Raw genomic sequence first — 14,240 nt, forward strand, 5'->3', positions numbered from 1 at the left:
CAACGATAAAAACTAGCGAACTATAAAAAACTACGAACTAAATAAAAACTATAAAAATTCGAATAATCGTATCTCCTCTTTCCAAATTGTCTATTTTTGTGCTCAATCTGGGTGTCAGTCAGGAAGAATTGACTGTAGACTGCAGATTGTAGGCATACGTGAGAAAAATGAGTAGTTTGCAAACAACACAGTAAAGACGTTAAAAGAAATTACAATCACAGATATATTCCTATCAGCTCATTAAAATTAATAATAAGACAAATTAATGTGTATGTAGGTTACCGTGTCTTCAATTAACGCAGACGATTTTTATTTTGCTGAAAGATCCACAGTCTAGTCATAAATATATGTATAACGGACATCAAAGTACACATTTACCTAAAAGGCCTCTGAAAAGAAAAAGTTAGCATGATTTTCTTTTCTATATATAAAAATCATTAAAGTGTAAACTCTTTACTTCTAACAAAGCACAACGTCGCATGCGTGAATTCTATTAAAACTATCGCAAACTGCTTAAGAACATCAAAATTTAGAAAATATAAAAAGAAATAGAATATATTCATATGATGATTTACTTTTTTATTAAGTATTGCGTTGGCAACTAAGTAATTGCCGATTTGTTCAATGAAATAAAAAATTTTTTTTTACTTGGAATGAAGTTTAATCTGTAATGTATTTTCCATTTTGTTCGATGACCTTTTGCCATCTCTCTGACAACTTGAAAATTCCACGCTCGTAGAAAGTCTGATCCTTTTCGGCCAAAAACTGAGTTAAGTGAGATTTTACAGCGTCATCATTAAAAGTTTTACCACGAAGGGAGTTGTCCAGAGATCGAAATAAGTGGTAATCCGATGGCGCGAGATCAGGGCTATATGGTGGGTGTAACATCAATTCCCAACCAATATCCATCAATTTTTGCCGAGTGGACAAAGACGTGTGCGGCCTAGCAGTGTCCTGCTGGAAAATGACACTTTTACGATTGACCAATTCTGGTCGCTTTTCCTTGACCGCTGCATTCAATTTGTCCAGTTGCTAACATTCACGGATAATAAAAAATAGCATAATAATAATAATAATAATTTTATAATATAACATTTACGGATATCATAAAAATGGGAGTGAGAGACATTTATAACTGAAATCGACAATTACTTAGTTGCCAACCTAATAGTATTACAAAAATTTTGATTGGTACCTATATTGTTTACTACAAAAGCAATGCCATCTATTATCACTATTTGTAGAATGATATTGTGTCTAAATGATATTCCGACTGGCACATGTGCATTATTTTAAGAAGAAAAAACAAAATCTTTCAATTTTGACACTTACACTGTTTTCTACAAACAGTCCTTAACTGCTTAGCCCTTGGCTCGTAACAGTCCAAACGGACGAACAAACGAGCGAACGAGGAGAAGAACAGGGTTGGTGGGAGAATCGCGCGAGGAAATCAACCGCGGTCCTAATTACCGCCGAAACACGAACGCGCGCGCGCGCACGGCCGCGTGTTTCGCGGCGGTCTGCACACCCACGAGCCGAGTGTGAAGCGGGGAAAAAATAAAACGAGGAAATTACATGTACGAGAATGAGAGAGAGAGCGAGAGAGAAAGAGAGAGAGAGAGAGAGAGAGAGAGAGAGAGAGAGAGAGAGAAAGAGAGAGAGAGAGAGAGAGCGAGAGCGAGAAAGAGAGAGAGGGAGAGATAGATGGCGACGGCGGGGGTGGAGAGAGAGAAGGGGGAACCGTGGGTGCCCTGTGATATTCATGTTTCCAGATTATTTATGACTCGCGGAACGAGTGGCCGCACGCGTGCTACGGGGCAACGAAACGCAACCCGTGCGCCTAACACGTACATTATACCGGGGGAAGAAGAAAGGAGTCGGGAAAAAATAGAAAGAACCCCGGCTCGGTGCGCAGGGGCGGCCCGTTGCTCTCGTGCTCCCCGAGCTTAACGCCGCCTCGCGCGCCGGTCATTCGAATAAATGAGCCGGAATGAGCCGGTGTGCGTCCTGCACACCGCGGTGTCGCGAGATGCACGTATACGCGACGCTGGTCGCCGATGGTGAGAGTAACATAATGCTTGGCAGATAGAACAGCAGGTATAAGGGGAGGTGTGGCATCAGCACGCGTTATGGGCATAATTCATCCGTGGCAACGCGCCACGCCGCTCCGCACCGCTCCGCACCGCTTCGCGACCGGTCGCTGGGGTACACGTGTACGAATGTACGTTTTATCGTACGATTCCGATAAGGACGAACGTCCGCGGACCACGATCCGCTCCCAGCGAGTCGCGAGTTGCTCCGGACCGACCTGCGTGCCTGTCATTCTCTGCCGCATTGCTGCTTCTGTCCAGCCAATCGATATTTAATGAACATGACGAATGCGTGCCGCTAACGATCATGCACGATGCTCTCCCGGCTGCCGTCCCTGCGATCGATGCACAAGCTTACAACCGCGTTCGAGGAATCTTCGAGGTATGAGCCGGGTGCGCAAAGTTGTCAATGTCTGTTCACTTAAGATTCGCGCCAGCTTTATCTTCGCGGACGCTTCCGGCGATTTCGTGGTGGCGCAAGGATGACAGCAGATAGTAACGATTTATTTGTAATATAAGAATAGAATATTCCTGAAATTTTGTAAGTTCGTGAGAGAGGTGATTCTCGAGATCGTCTGATGTAATTTTCTTTGTAGCAAAAATGTTGTCCGCAGCTCTGTTAAAGAGTTGTTAAAGCAAACCGCGAATCAATCGGTTTATATGTTCATATTCATTCAAATTCATGTGTTTGATCGTTTTTATTTCAGATCAACGTTCGTCTTACTGGACTTAACTTTTACTGAACGCTCGGAGTGTACGTCATCTCGACGAAATCTTGTTGTAAAACAAATCACTTTTCACGTCCCTTATTCGTGTGTTTTAAAAAAAAACACGTTGTTGACTCCTATATTATGATGTATAGACATTATTCAAAAATCTTTAGAATAGAAATAATAAATAATTTAAGTGTGACAGTTGTTTGAAGTTATACGTGTACGGGGAAGATTAATGAAAAAAGGTAATGATTTTAAGTGACTATTAGAAAAGTAGTATTTAGATGGGGTGTTTGCAACTCTGGGTCAAAATGGACCCGAATCCCACCGTTCGTGGGTTAAAATGACGTTGAAAATCTTCAGGAATATTTCGATCGTACAAGTTACAAAGAAAAAAACTGTTTGGAACAAGCATATAGTTAGTCATTAATATTTATTAGCTGAAGAAAATGTTACACTTGAACAAACCACTGATATATTGCATGGAAAGTTGCTGCCACGCGTGACTTCTTAATATGCACATTACAATTTCCGTGTTGGACTTTTGTTGTTCGCTTTCTACATGTTGGCATGAATCATATCAAATGATCAATAACTCATGAAATGCGAGGCTATTTTGATTGTATTCTGAATTATAGCTACTGGATAATTAAATTTTGAATTGAAATTTCTTTCCAGCAGTTTTTCTAATATCGAATGCTCGCAAAAACTAATTACACAGAAGATAGAATTTATATTGATTAGAAATTACAAAAAAAAAGTAACCGCACGAAGATTAGCATTCTGCTCTGTGGGCATCGTAATAAGATGACTTTTCGGATGAAAAATAACCAGGCTACTAATTACCATTAGTCATTCTACGAATGAACATTAAACAAATCATTTGAGTGCGAAATGAAAATTACACTCGGTGTTTAGCAGCAAAAAATAAGCAACGAAACCAGTGATTCAACGTGCGCGATACGTTTTGCCGGAGCTGGCTGCTGCACAAAAGGGAACATCAAAATGTTTATTTGTGTAGAAAAATAGCGAAGCGTATTAGAAAAGGTCAAGCCGCTCCATCTCGGTGCGAATGGCAAGAACTTAACGACCAAACATGTTCTCAGCCGGAACAATTATCGCGAAAAACTTCCCAGTCGCAAATCTTTGTCCGTGCTCGGCCATCTCCTTCTTCTTGCAACGTGAACCCCATTGACAGACGGAAGATTGCTTCTTCCTGTCGATTCGCCGCTCGGTAAAGTAATTAAGACTTTAATTGCTGTTACGCACTTCCCAACGAGAACCTGTCCCTCGTGTCGATCGCGACGAAGAAACGCAGCCTCGGGCAGAACGGACTTCCCGTCTCATTGTCAGTTGATTCAGTTTACATTGCAGTGGGCGTGGACGTGCCTGAAAATATCGTTTGCCGCTTTTCCAACGGTTAGCCTCGAATACGTTTCTGGATTTACAGACACTTCATATATAGGCGCCGTATCTATTAATACTTGTCGACACATGGTTATATTGAACGTATACTTCATACTGTATTTTCAATCTACACCTCGTTGCAAATTGCAAATAATTATCGTATTAAACGTTGCAGTTCGATTTGTTGTTTCTCTTATACACAGACAAAATTCAGGGAGGGAAAAGCCGAGTTTAAAGACAATGGTTTTTCAAAGTGCAGTAAATTCTCCCTAATTGACGCTCAGCTTGTACACAAAAATGGACAATTTGGGAAGAGCATATGCGATTATTCGAGCTTTGCAGCTCGTTTTTATAGTTACCGGTTGTTAACAAGTATAAAAACGAGCCGCAGGGTTGGAGTAATCATATCAAAATACTCGATCATACCCAAATTGTCCATTTTTGTTTCCAAGTTGAGCGTCAATTAGGGAGAATTTACCGTACCTCATGCTTTTCTATGTTTCAAAATATGTTATTATTGTCTTTTACATTTAATTTCATTTAGCTTAAAACATTAAATAATGGCCTTTGTTCAAAAGCTGAACTTAAAGCGTACATAATGAAAATTCAACTGTGGGTTAAAAATGATCGTGTACTTTCTGGACTAATTTGTCTGAAAAGTATTCCTTATCGCAATTTTGATCATCGTATTCTTTGAAACAGACGCATACAAATGAATTTAGCAAGTTTTTAGCAAATTAATGAACGGTAATGATGGCTCGTAGAAAATTACTGAATAAAATGATTCATTTGTGTCCACGCTGTGGACAAATTCAAACCAGTTAGTCTGAATTTCTAGAATCTTAAAAGCTTTATAAAAGGATCTAAAACTAGTAGTTCTAGTGTTAATTGAACGTCAGTTTTGCTGTAACTACCGCATCGATTACCTGGACGAAATCAAGCGAGGATAAAGAACGAAACACCGTTATCTTCATCCACTGCGGAAGAAATCACGAAGCTCGAGGCAGTCGCGACGAAAATGGCTACGTTCGAACACGTTATTTAGAATCACAGGCGGCATTTAAAGTCTGACAATTATCGCGTGAAACTTTCGCTCGCTTTCGCACACCCCCATTCTCTCGAGCTGCTCGTCGGCCCCCGCCTTTCCATCCTCGTCGCACGGGCGCAAATCTTTGTCAAAGTGCACCGTGCAGTTTCTTTGTCGGTTGCACCGTGAACTCCTCCGTTTAGTACGCCCGGGATTATTTCACCTCCTCCGGCTGCTCTCCCTCTCAGCCCCGGCTGTTCCTTACTTTCGACAAATCTAATTAACAAAGTCGTTTACTTATCTAAATGGATTCTGTACTCGTCCGTTTCGCCGTGGCAAGACGATCCCACCTTGAGGAATATCCTGGATCGCGTTCGTGGACCTTCCGCAACTCCGTGCATCCACGGCTACCATTCGTGAATCCTACTTTTGGATTTAGAATCTCTGGAATTAGCATATCCGTTTGATTATTTGCGTTCACTAGACTGCGAGGTTTTACGTAAAATAAAAATTGTCTACATCAATCACGAGATGGAGAAGTTAAATCTGTATTCATTTCTTTCCTCAATTATTTTATTGAGTTGATTACGGTACAATAGTATTCGCAAATACTATAAGCTTATGATCATTTAATAAGTTTTGTTTAAGCGCTTTAGAAAGGCACGGAACTGTGTGATAATATATGATAAGTATTTCATATTTCGAGGAAAAAATAAAAATATTACGAATTGTTTTACTTGTTCACGAAAAACATTATAAATCGTTGAGTTAAAATTAGATTTACACAGTTGGATCAGCGCTAGAACTACCAAGTTCTAAACATGACAAATGTATGTTACATCGTAACAATGACAAAATTGCATTTATTCAAACTTTTTATGATTTCCATTATAATACAGGCTTGAATAAAGAAGTTTATCAAATTTCTGATAATTTAATAATTTCTTATAATCTCTGTAACTGTAAAACAAACAATCAGAAACTATTCGTTTCGACTGGTTGAATAGTACTAGTGTTAAAATCCAATTTTAAGAGATTTTATTGCTCTGTACATGACATTACGCTGATTCGAAAGGCATTTATATTTTAGTAATTAATGATAAACTATTCATTATAGCGTTATTTTTAGATAAAGTAATTGTTACTTTGACAAAAAAAATCACTATCATCTATCCTCAAATATTATTTACTAACTCAGTAGTTGGTGCATAGTACATTACTGCGGTGCTTTACTGATCTGCGTACGTTAACCTATACAGTGCAGTTTTCGATAAGTCGATGCGACACGCTTCATCGTAAAAAGTACCTATACCTAATTTGTAAAACGCTATAGTGAGAACATCTTGATCCTAGGAATTGTAGCTGTGTGTGTGTGTGTGTGTGTGTGTGTGTACATTTAAAAGAGAATGGGTTATATCAAACTTGATACGCAGTAATCGGAACATCCACAGTATTTGGCTCACAGAAATAGATACATAACCGCAATAATGTATGCACACATATGGTTTCTTTGCATTACGCTTTTTAATGAAATTTGTGCTTTCAGAGATCCAATATTTTGAGAAAAACAAATATTCAAGTTAAAGAATAATAGGTATAGCTCAAGTTGTCAATTGATTGGCCTGAAAGGTCTTATTTTCTCTGTAAAGTTCATCTTCATTGAGAAACCGCAGTAATACCTACGCTTACCCTACTATCAACTATAAAAAACGAATACCATTTTATTAAAAATTCTTTGCGAAATGAACGCTACGTAGGAACATCAGGTAACTTGAAATCGACTGGTAGCGCCTCCGCGGCTTAGCTCGTTTCAACTCAGCGCCTAATCGAATTATTCTTAGACCCGGGCAGACCTTTGGCCCTCCTCTTAATTGCGGTTCCTCGAGATTCCGATCTCGCCTGGGTAGATTTCCCGTAAAATTCTATTCATTACAATAGCCGCGTGTAGGTCGACGAAGCGTGTGTATATGTGTGTGTGAGTAAGTATATACATGTATAACGCGACTTTAATAACTCAACATTATACCGGAGAAAAGTAGGTTCTCCACGGACGGCCGACGTTGAGTCGCACACGTTACGCGCGTGTAGGTAAATGGACTGGGATGAAAAACTAATTTCCTTGTTTCGTGCCGTTTTATTGGAACGTTATAACATTATGGCTCTCTCAGGAGTATATATCTCCGCAATATTGCGCCGGGCTTCCCGTATATACTCTGTCTACGGAACGTTTTCAAATTAAAGGGAAAAAAGGCAACGACATTCCTTCGAAAACGTTTACCTTCGCTGCTTGACGAGGATCGTTCGGAGAATTGCGAAGCATTTTTTCAAACGGACTTGCCTCTGCCGCGGCGTAAAATGCTTATCGGGGTATCAAATTCGTCACGTGACAGAGTCCTTAATGAACATGAATATTCTTCCGTTACAATCGTGGTAGCCGTCGCCAGATCCATAGAAATTCTTAACCGTTAATATTCTTCCTCGTGTTTCCGTATTTGCTGCATTGTGATCAATGTTGAACCTCTTATTCGGTCTTACGTATAAATGCCTAACGGTTTAAAATGACTGTTAGAAAATTAGAATATAGCTGAAACGTTTGTAACTGCTTCAAAATGAGCCCAAGTCACGCCATCCGAGGGTTAAAAGGAAATGTTATTTTGTTCATGATCGATTATGTAATTCTTTAATTAATCGTACAACATGCAGTGGTGTGCAAAAGCGTCCGGTCTGGCCGATTACTCGATGCATTTTCTAAGAGCGATATCTGGAACAACGTTAATTAAATATCGAGCGTTAGCGGATGACAAATGCGAGAGAACACTCTGTATAAATAATTAACAAGATCGTGGCATTCTAGGATGGATCAATATTTAACCCTCTATGCGCCGAATTTTTTTCTTAGATATAAAAAACCTGATGCAACGGAAAATCTGTTATTATAAATCTATATATGCTAATTAAAAAAATATTTAATTATAATTAATTCAATTTGTAACTTTGAAGTAACAACGGCTTACAATGTTTCCACTTCTGTGCATAAATGCTTAAGCGTGAAATTCCATAAAACAGTTTGAATATGGCGTTAAACATAGATGTACGTTGCATTTGCCAAACAATTTTTTGTGGTCTTGAATTTTCCTCATCTGACGACGACTCAGTACTCAATTCGTCATCACTGTCAATAATATTTATGCGTCGTCTGGTAAATGCTACTGGATGATCTTCATCGGACTCAGTATCTAATAAAGAATCTTCGGATATATTACTGCTAATGCGTCTAATTCTAATTCCTCTTTTATTTTTATATGATTTTGTATCCATATTTTGAGGGTATTTGATATATAAATTTGAAAATAGAAGAAAGCACAACTATTATCCTAAATACATTCAAATCTAGCACAATATCCCAATGTAACCTGAAAGTTACAAAACTGTATCATATACAAATAGTAGCAAAATGATTATTGAAATGCAAATAAATAAATTGTTATTGATATACGAACCCAGAGCTATTATATACGCTTTTTTTTTATTTAGTAAACACCGACAAAAGCACAAATAATCTCGATTGCACAAGATGGCCCCTTTGGTTTCTATCTACAGACAACATGTAAGGTATTTATTTTGACATTTCAGCTTGATGGTGCTGCCAACCATCATCAATATTGTTATTGGTTATTTCAGAGGCATTATATAATCAAGACGTATACATCATCTTGTGAAAAAAACTAAAACTATTTGGTAAAATGTGGATATATTAGCTTGTGACTTGAAAGTTATATGGGCCCATAGAAGGTTACTTTCTTCACCAGTGAAAGAAGGCAATAGATAATATGCAAGGCACAAGAAACGTAATGTAAATGCATTTGAACATGCAATTGAGACAATTGTTAGAAGGCCTATAATAAATTTCATTAGAAAATAAATGAAAGACAAAATAACAGAAAATTGAATTGTCTATCTGATCTTATTTTAATATTTCTATTAGCCTTACTTGAAATGGTCATATTTGTTCCTTAATACGATTGTTTCTTGCACTACGATTTCTTTTCAGTACTTCTTCATGTTTAATAATTTCCCTGGTAGAGCGAGACAGTTTTCTTGTACGTCTTCATTTACTTTCACTCTTAGATTTTCATAACACAAGGATCAAATTTTGTTTCGATTTAGAAGAAATGCATAACATTTAAATCTAGTAGATTATATTTGAAATTTCCGTCACGTATCTGACTTGTTGTTATACTGCAAGGGATATCACAATTCCGTTCGGCGCCCACCGACGTTTGACTCAGCACCCACTTGCCTAATTTCATAGGTCCTAGAGCAAACCCTTTTGCGTTTAGAAGAAACGACAGAACGTCAAAAAGTTGAATTGACCGTTTCATGTTATTTTATTCTTTTTATTAGTTTCGCTTAAAATGGACACAATTGTGCCTCGATCGTCAAACTGTAAACAGCTCCGTAGGACGACCATGACGTCCGTGCAGTTTTCACAAGCCTAACAGAAATAGGTCGCGCGTGGATCCGAACTCGACCGCGTGAAAATCGTCTTCTGGCGTCGCGTCGCCACGGATCCTTGCGCAGCCCGTTGTTCCGTGATAACCGACGCGGCCATTATTGGTCTAATTTGTAAGCGACGCTTGTAGCCCCGTGTAAACACGCAACCGCGTTATTAATTTATTTACGGCGGGGACGACAATACGCGAGCCGGCTCCGCACCCCCCCCCCCCCGCGCGCGCGTCGTTGCGAATCAATTAATATCGGTCGTTTTATGCTCTCACGGATGCCGGGCTCCGCTTCATTCACGTTTAAACAAAATCATCAGGCGATTCGACAAATACTGCCGTCCGGCCGGCTCCGCACTCCGAAACGTATGCAAACAGACGAATCAAACAGCGGCGGGTTCCACGGTTTCTCCATGGGGATCGAAATCGCCTGGCCGCCCCCGCGATAAAACACGCTCGCACGGAAACCTGCACGCGGAATTCTTCCCGCGCGGGCCGTAATTCCCCGTATTAAAACGGCCGCCATGCAGCACCGAAATAAATAAGCCATTTGTCCGATCTGATTTACGGAGAATATACAAGGTGTCACGAAATTGCACGTCGAGGCTATCGTGACATGATTCTACACGCCCTCGGCATGGTGGATGTTGACACGAACTGGCCGCCAAATAGACCTAGAACTTGCAAAATTATAGCAAAAAATTTGAACTAATTCTGGCGTATCCTATATACGAATGCGAAACATCTTAATTGGCGTGTGCCTTGAACCAGATTGGATTACATTCTATCAGCAATAGCAGAACACCATTAAAACAGTACGCGCAGTACATTTTAACGAAGCGAAAGTCATAGCCGAAACCAACTTTCCGAGAAAGTACAGAAAAACATTGGAGATAATGAAGCACACTAATGATCCAAGTTTCTTAATCGTTCGGCTGACCAATTAAAAAGTTTTCTTGATTGGTGAGTAATGAACGGTGACGTAAACAGGTTCCACTATATTAAGTGGAACACCACCAGACAGACACCAGTATCACAGAGTCCTTGACCTACTGATGAAGGTTAATGCAGTGCTTGAGAAACGGAAAAATAATTCCACAAGGACACGGCTTATACCCGAAAGCCTCGACAGTATGAACTGTATGATTCCGTGCCGTGAAAGCGTCAAATCTCTGATCTTTATACTCTATTGGCTCGAACTCTACTAGCACGTGAAGTGCCGAATATCAACATCAAAAAATTCCTCGATATCAATTAATTAATGAAGCCACATGATAATTTTACCATAAGAAATATTAGTTTAATTCTCCTGTATTCTACAAATCCTAGTACTAAAATCCATTTCAACTTAATCCAACCTAACCCAACCAAAACCCAATCTAATCCAACCTAAGCTAACCTAACGCAACCTAATCCAACCTATGCCAACCTAACGCAATTTAATCCAACCTAACCCAACCTAATCCAATCTAACCCAATCTAACGCATCCTGATCCAACCTAAGCCAGCCTAATCCAACCTAACTCAACCTAACGTAACATGACCCTGACCCAACACGAACCAAACACAGAATAAGTCTCGACGATTATATTCGTCAACGATTTTGTAGTGCCGGTGAATGAATGCTGTCGATGAAACTCGATGTCGTTGAATCCGTGTCGATGAAAACATAGTCGGCGAAGTGATTGTCGATGATTTCAAAGTATCCTCGTGCGGACACCCTGTAGATCCGACGCGTGCACGGAGCCGAAAGGAAGACACATGTTCGAGGCCGTTTCCGCGAAACTGTCGCCCGCAGACGGTCTCGGTGAACCGCGAACAAAGAGCCCGGTGGAAGAGGACGAAGAAGTCGGTGGCCGACGAAAGGAAACGCGGTGCGCCGTAACGGCAGATAACGATCGTGGGGATCGCGGATCTAGTACCGATTCACGGTTCCCCCGTTCTCTCGAACAGGGCCATATGTATGCCCCTTTACGCATACATCTACCAGCCGCGAGATTCCAGCTCCGTGGAAGTAGCTGCCCCTGCAGTTAAGACCTCAGGGTATCAGGTTTCCTCGATTGTATCATCAAACGGTCCCTGCTCGGTTTCTTCGTCATCTTCCACCGCGGCGCGGTTATTTTCAGCCCTCCCCTCGCCGCGAGACGGTGCACGCCCTAACCCTGCTCGCTATGATTCCTTTCCCTCCTCTCTACCCCTTTCCCTTCGTTTCGTTCCGTTTCGTTTCCTTTCCTTTTCGTTACGTTCCGTGGCGGTGCGACGCGTCCCGGCGCGTCGTGCTTTTGAGAAACAAGCTTAATCCGTAAGGACATCTCCCGCGAAAAGGGTCAACGCCAGCTGCACACCCTGGGCGACGCGACGACTCGTCTCTTCTGCTCTTAAGCCGCCTGCACAATCCTGCGATTGCCTCTTAAAAGTTCGCCGGAGATCGTCAAACCGCGGCTCAGTTACTTCGCCGACTAGGTCACCGTGAAACGGCTGTGTTTTGTCAGAAACCCACAATGAAGAAATACTTTCGTGTACCTCGTAGCAAGTACTGTATCACATTCCAAACGGATATTTTCCGGGAAGAATAGTCAAGCTTAGAATTTTCAGTACCACAACACTTCATTGTTGTTTTGTAGTGCACGTCACCGGAAACGTCAACAAAACCGCCACTTTGTTAGGAACATTTTTGATTCTCAAACTTAACCTTTTAGGCACGACGCGCCACTATAGTGGCTTCCGCGGATGTCATCTTTCAAAACGACACGCCGCTATAGTGGCTTTCGCGGATATCATCTCTCTGGACGACGCGCCACTATAGTGGCTTGCTCTAGTAGCTCACTCGCTCATCGTTTGAATCAAGTAATCATCTTCATATGCATTGTTACACACTTCTTTTGTCTTCACATCGATTTACAACAGTCTACAGGGTGTCCCAAAAATGTCTCGCAATCCGGAAATGGCGGGTTCCTCGGATCATTTGAAGCAACTTCTTCCTTTACAAAAATTTTCTCCGAGGCACCATTAACGAGTTATTATCGAAAAACAGCCAACCAGCGCACGAAGCCCAGTTCCGCTCATTGGCTCGATCACCTCGCGCCAGCTGAACTCGCCTCTCATTGGTCACTGTTTTTCGTTAATAATTCGTTAACGGTGCCTCGGAGAAAATTTTTGTAAAGGAAAAAGTTGCTTCAAATGGCCTGGGGAACCCGCCACATTCGGATTGCGAGACATTTTTGGGACACCCCCTGTATATACAGTATCAGACTCTGTACAGTACACATCAGACTCTGCCGTCGACAGAAATAGCCTCGCGCAGAATTCAACCGTACCTAAAAGGTTAATCTCGAGGAAACGTTTAAATTAACATGGTCGAATAGCATTTTGATTTTCTTCTTACAATGTGCAACTATTTAGTTGACGGAGGAATCTTTTCTGTAACCCTCTTTAGCTCACTGTGACCTTGAAGTTGTATAATGAATTAGTTTTTTAATTTGATTTCTTTTTTAGCTACAACGTCTCTCTCTCTCTCTCTCTCTCTCTCTCTTGTTCTATCGTTTCTCATTCGCAATCAAGGAGGTTATGTATTATGATAAATAGGAAATTAGAAAAATAAAATCTTGACACGTCAGAGTAAATGCACGTTTTTTATATTTAAAGGATGCGTTTCTACATTCACTGGTTTCAAGTGACGTCAATTATTTGGAACCAATATAAAAGTGATGGGCTACAGTAAATTTTAATTTTGGTAAAACAACACATAAAACTGAGAAATTTCATATCCATTCTCACAAACTACTTGTTAATAGATCTTACGCATTTAAAACAAAAATGAATACGTCAAATACAAAACTGCAAGGACGTTAGAAGAAGTTGAACATACTCTTATTCTATTTTCGACTGATTAATGTGGTTAATAGTATAAATACATTTTTATTTCATTACTGTTTCTTACAATTGACTTAAATTATTTTTATATTGCATGAAGATCCGAAATCTATTTGCAACACATTTTAACACATTAAGTGCCTAGAAAAATTCACACAATATCAAAGTCATTTAATTAATGACACCGAAATTAGAAAGTGAAAATTTACCATAGGTAATATTGGTTCAGCTATTTTGTATTCTACAAACCCTAGTAATATTCGTTTTGTTCAATACATTACAATAAAAATGAATTTCAAAAACCTAGTTAAAAATTAGTGTCCCCATACGTGACTCACGCGACACTGAACGTATGAAACTTGTGCAACCTTTCTGTTCCCCTATATCCTCTGCTTTCCGTTCATTTAAGTTAGATTGTAGGTTTTATTTATTCCGAATCTTCTTATATTATCATCAGTATTGTTATTACTTAGCGGTTACGATATTGTTACAAACTATTGTTGCGCAAATCGACGTACTGTTTCACGTAATCTCGGACGTGTTGCATGTATTGGTCTTTATAAAGCGTATTGTGGACAAACCACAGCGCTGTTGTAATTGTCCTGATTGCTTTGTTACGGGAACATTG

General features: G+C 40.1%; 1 long non-coding RNA gene across 1 annotated transcript; it reads right to left on the minus strand.

Moving 5' to 3' along the window:
- Positions 1 to 5,792: 5,792 nt before the first annotated feature.
- Positions 5,793 to 9,814, minus strand: LOC143260754 (uncharacterized). The gene is made up of 2 exons (XR_013035054.1): positions 9,229 to 9,814; positions 5,793 to 7,782 (listed from the first exon to the last, which is right to left on the minus strand). It is a non-coding gene; the product is annotated as an uncharacterized LOC143260754 (long non-coding RNA).
- Between the last annotated feature and the right edge of the window lie 4,426 nt (positions 9,815 to 14,240).

This window comes from Megalopta genalis, chromosome 19, assembly GCF_051020955.1.
Source record: "Megalopta genalis isolate 19385.01 chromosome 19, iyMegGena1_principal, whole genome shotgun sequence".
NCBI classification, from domain to species: Eukaryota; Metazoa; Arthropoda; class Insecta; order Hymenoptera; family Halictidae; genus Megalopta; species Megalopta genalis.